Below are 6,041 nucleotides of genomic sequence, written 5' to 3'. Positions count from 1 at the left end.
AAGAGAATTAAAGAAAATTGTTTCTACACAAAATAATTTTATTATTATACACAAAATAATTTTATTAATTAGTTGTTTTCATTTCTTTTCTTAGTTTAACCCAATTTTTCGTTGAAGTGGGCTATTAACTAATAGGCGGTTAAAAGCTTGATAATATAAATTTTTTTAAAAAGAAAATGAGTAAAAAATCTCGATAGCTTTTAAGTTAATCGACTTTTGGCTGTCTAACTATTAACTGTATACTTTTACTCTTCAAACTTGTAAAGGAGTATACTTTTTGCTTTTTTTATTTTTGGTCACGGCCATGAATGATTTTTGGATTGAAATTGAAGGAAATGCAAAAAAAAAAAAAAAAAAATTTTGAGATTTTGAATTTGGATGAGGGTTGAAAATGATGATGATGATAGTTGTAGGAATTTTTTGGCTGGTAAATCATGAAACAAGAAGAGGTCCTCTGATCCTTTTGTACTTGAAAAATTCTTCTCATAATCATCAGTGAATCCCGAGCCGGAAGAGGAAGCACAAAGCGGCAGCCTCTGTGTTAGGTTTTTTTGGTTAATTATATTTATCTCCTTTGAAGTTTGACTAAACTAAGGATTAGCCCCTAAAGTTTGGGGGTGTGTTTTTGAAAAAGTATGTGTCAATCAGTTGAGGACATTTGTGCCCCTCAAAACCTGCAATGGCAAATCAAATGTGCTTATGACCAGCTGGTTTACCGGCTAAATGGAGTGACATGACCTAAGAGGCCCGTTTTAAACAGTTAAATGACCTTTCTGGCCAAAAAAAAAAAAAAATTTGGTGATGAAGCGGTGCTATTTTTAATAGTTGAGTGACTATTTTGGCCATCTATTCAATAAATTATGAGACACAACTTTTGAACGTTATTTAGTTTTTTTTTTCCACATTATTGTCTTAGTTGCTATGTATGTTTTTCATTTTTGGTAAGGGTAAACTTAGACGACTTTGGCTTTGATCACCACTATAGGTCAGGGTATGATTTCAGAATCATAGAAGATTTGTGCAGATCATTCCCCAATATAAACCTTACATCGACGGCAAGATGTGAATAAATAAATGATTTTTTATAAAAAGAAGTGAATCATTCTTATCAATTGAGCCAATTTGTATGTATTATCATGTGCTATATGATATTTTAGTGTTTAAATAAGTTGTATTAATGCGTACACCACGCAGCACAGTTGTAAGCGACGGTTGTAAAAGGCTGTGACCAAATGCCACGTGCTCAAATTCTTAACAGCGATTTTGCCCATTACATTGGAAGTCCTATGCGGATATTCTTTTTATCTTGACGACAAAAAGAACAACAATAATATCATTAGAATGTATTCCTCATTCATTATGTCAGTTGGGAAGATGTATTTATTACAGAAGCGTAGTTCAATGATATGTGATGAATAAATTGGTATACTATCATAATTTGGGTGGTAAAATGAAAATAAGGTTTACTTTAGTACATTGAACAATTCGATGTTAGGGATGTTGATTTGATGCGAAACTTGGGTATGATTATAATTGTGTATATATATATATAGGCAATCATATAGTTTAAGAGTTATATGCTATTTGTTTTGTGTGGGTAGTGAAGGAATTTTATATTAGATTTGGTAGTTAAGAATCCATGATTGAAAGGAATGTGAGATATTTTCTTATAATATTAGGTATAAACTGTCACTTAGGGGGAAAAATCATAATATACTATTCATTAGTGGAGCCAATTTTACTTGACTTTTGGATTTTAGTTGATACTTCTTGTTTAAGCATCATAAAGTTTTATTTGTTGCGTGTGAAGGTTTGACTCAAAAAGCTTTCAATCAAATATTTTATTTCTTCGCCATCCTAGCTATTGATTTTTAAAGTTGACCAAAAGTTTGGCTTTGAAAGCAACTTAGAATTTGAGAATCTCTTCTTGGTAGAGTTATTTGTATGATTTTTATAGCATTTTCTTAGAACTTCAAAAGAAAAAAAAAATTTTGATTTTGTCATATAGATCTTGTGCAAATCTTTCAGGATACATCAGTTTGATTGATGATATTATATTGAATTAGTGGGTTATTTTTCCAAATATATTTGCTTACATCACCATTACAATTTTTAATACAACTTTTTATCTTCCAAATTACTTTTTTATCTCACATACATCACATTACAAAAAGTGCTACAGTAAAAATATCTCAAATAACCTTCGAGTATAATGTTCAGTTGCATATGGTTTTGATGTAGTTGGGAATATATCTTTATATGACTAGATTTGTAAGATTAAGGTGTGATTGTGGAGTTGGTTATAATTAAAGTATTAGTTGTTCCTTGAATGTGAGATTATGAGATATTTAAGGAATTTCGAATTGGTTCATGTAGTTGGCATTGTTACATATGTTGGTTTTAAGTTATTGTTGTCATTTGGAAACTTCGTTGGAAATCCAAATTAAGGATGGATGGTTTGGGATTGGAACAATCCCTCGTGTACTTTGCTATTGAACTCATAATTAAAGATTGGACATGGCAAATAGAATGGATACTAGGTTACATAGTTAAGGAAAACTTGGGTTTCATCAATTCTTTTATAAGAGTCAGTCTTGTACAATTCTGGAAAATTAGTCATAACTTGGTGTAGAAATATCGGAATTGAGTGATTTAAGTCGTTTTTGAAACTAGATTCATAGACATTTCCAACGTATAAAATACAGGTTCTGATTCTTTCCCTTTTGGTTCTGCACTGTACAGAAGCACTAGAAATGTCCTGTTTTTGAACGACGATAGGCCAGTTTGTGTTTTGAATCACAAAACAAGTCTTTCAGAAATTGTTAGTATTAGGAGTCTAGTTTTCAACTATACTAACTTTGTAGCTTTTAAATGCATATGGCTTTAGTTATGTTTGTTTGACTGAGCACTGCCAAAACTGAAAATCATACATAATAATGCTACTTTGAACTAGGTCTCATCTCATAGGTGTGGGAAGCATTTTTCTACATTTCTCGTTTCATAGGTCCCGAATTAAGTAATTTGGAATTGTTTATGGGCAGGGAGGCCGTGTACTACGAGAATTACTTGAGTTAAGTTGGGTATTGGTTTATTTGGCCAAGGTAAATAGTTTTGGTGCTCGTTCATTTTCAACTCAGGTTTTATGAATGAAATGGTTTCAACTGCTTATGTTAATATGAAATTCAGTGTGGGTAAAAATACATTTATTGCTTTTGACATACGAAGAATTATGATAAAGATGGATATGATTTGTTTCTAAATTTTGAATACAATGTATGTTCTGCAGTATGAGCTCGTGATTTTTGGTTACTATCTTTCTCTTTTTTTTTTTTGATAAATAAAAGAAAGAGGTGCAACACGAGGACTTCTCAAAGGGTCACCCATCCTAGTAATACTCTCGCCCAAGCACGACTCGGTTAGAAACTATTTCTATCATTTTTGTCTATCTGGCCTACCTAGAGGGACAAATAGTTAGGAACTTTCTGTCTGTCCGGCATACATAGTGAGACAAATAGGTAGGGACCTTTTGTCTAGCCTGCCAGACGGAACAAATATCTAGTTACTGATAGAGTTGAAGACTCCATTTGTTAATATTTTCAATGAAGAACCCATTTTATTTGAAGATGTATGATCAAGTATCAAGGAAATTCTATCCAATCTTCTCTCTTTAATTAATGAATGAAGCAGGAGATTATGGGCTTGCAAGTTGGAATTGGAAATGTATCTGTATAACGATGTTAAATAAGTTTCAAAGTTTGTTAGCATTAGTTAGTCTTTGGTAATGCCGAGACTCATCTGAACAGATGATCACTTCCAAGAATTTTGTGGTCTACTAGATTCATACATCTTTTGAATGTATGAAGGTACGAAGAAAAATCTGAACTTGAGAAACTACCACCAAAGAGGTATTATTTGCTGATTCTTGATCGCATGATGAATGAAAATAGCTGATTCCTGCTCATATCTCAGAAGAGGATACCAAGTACTAGATCAAAAGAGTATACTGATCAAATTTAAATTCAGAATTAAGCTCTGCTAAAGCCCTATATGTGTGTTCATGGATATCGGATGAGGCTTATAAGCATTACGTATCTGTCCATTTGATGCATTAGGCTTTTTTGGGCATGCTATGAGCTGCTTCAATGAATTTGTTGGATATCCAGAGTGGAAATGTGGGACTGATTTGCAAGCTGGAGTCTGGGATCGACTTGGTCTCTTCTGACAAGTATTTCCAATGCTTCCTCTGAGAATTGGAGATACGATCACCCAACCATACTATCCCAGCCGAATTTAGCAGGCTAGTGTTTGTTGTAGTCTTGTAGATGTTTCATTGCACCGTCATGAGAAAATTTAAAAAAAAAAACTATTCGTACACATGATCAACAAGAGATGAAAAAATTCATTTTGCAAAATATGAAGGATGAAAATTTTATTTTGTAAAATATGAGGAACGAAACAATTCATTTTGTAAAATGTTATGAACTAAAAAATTTATTTTGCGAAATGTGAGGGACTATGAATTGATAATTTTGCCCTTAAACAATGATTACGTACAAAGCACGTAGTGGATTCCGACCAAAAACTAATAAAAAACTTAGGTAGGAACTAACTTTGATTAATATGAATTTGTAAGGGACGTAAGATTACACTTTTAAAAATGAGGGACGGAAAAAGTCATTTTGTAAATTGTGAGAAACATTTTAAACGATTTTTCCATATATATGTGTGTGTGTATATGAACATAGTAGTAAATTCATAAACTAATGAGTATCCTTCTAGAAAAGGAATAGATTAATATATATATATATATATATCTAAACATGCGTGTGTGTGCGCGCGCGCGCGTCCGTGTGCACGTGTTCGTTCTTGAAAATGACACGCTAAAACACCAAAAACATGCACCAAAAGAAAAGATTCTTAAATCCCTTCATAGTCCTCAACCTTTTATTTGTTGGATTTAATTTTTATCTCACCGATATGTTATTTGTTGGATTTGGATTTTATATATCCCACCAACCTATTATTTGTTAGGTTCAGATTTTATCCCACCAATCCGTTAGGTTTTAATAGTTGTCCAAGGTTGGGTTATATTCCACCGATCAATCTAATTTCAAAATGATTCTGTAAATTTTCTAGTTGTTTGGGATTGGATTGGATCCTGCCGATTGATTTAAATGCTTACTAATTTCAATCTTGTTTAAATGCTCACTTTGTTTGTTTTGGTTCAGTTGTATCAAAAGTAGGCAAGTTAGTAATTTGGTGTTTACATTTTTATCTTGAGTTTTTTTGAAACTCAAACAAAGATGGGCAAACTATAGATATCAAATTTTTTCCAAAAAATTTGTTAATTTTTATTATGTCTTTATCTCTATCATTGTTTAATTGATCATTTTTTTTTATTTTGGTAAGAAAAAAGAAAAGAAAAGAAAATGGGATTTTCAAATTTTAAAAAAAATACAATAGTGGAAATTTCTTTTTGTCTTTAACCCAACAAAATTTCCCCAAAACCCAAAACAAAACCCACCAAAAACCTGGAAGAAAAAGAAAACAAAAAGCGGTCCATCAGCCCATTACTTTGTTTTAAAAAAACGAAAAAAAAATTCCTCACGCGCACGCGCGTCTTATTCCTCCATGCAGCGTACCAGAAACTAGTACGAGGAGGTGGGTTTTGAGGTAAGAAAAATTCGTTTTTGTTTCCCATTTTCTTTCCCCACAAGTTTACCAGTACAAAGTCCACCTCATCCTTGCAAGAATTATCAAGAAACCTCTGAAAACAAAGCAATCAAATGGCCCAAAATAAGACAGCAAAGCCGATTCTCATCCTCACCATTGAGGTGAGGGTTTTGTAGTTTTCATTTGATTTAAAAGGAAAGGATGCATTGCTGATAGAAGAGGGGGAGTGAGGAAATTTGTGGAAAAGTAAAAAAAAAAGCCAGAAAAGGAGAAACGAAAAGGAGGGAAGAAGCGTTTTTCTGCAAAAAAAAAAAAAAAAACTGGAAATGAGCTGGCGAACCAGCTCCATTCCAATTCGATTTTCTCTT

The sequence above is a fragment of the Coffea arabica genome, chromosome 1c (assembly GCF_036785885.1).
Source record: "Coffea arabica cultivar ET-39 chromosome 1c, Coffea Arabica ET-39 HiFi, whole genome shotgun sequence".
Taxonomy (NCBI): Eukaryota; Viridiplantae; Streptophyta; class Magnoliopsida; order Gentianales; family Rubiaceae; genus Coffea; species Coffea arabica.
This window is presented reverse-complemented; position numbering follows the sequence as displayed.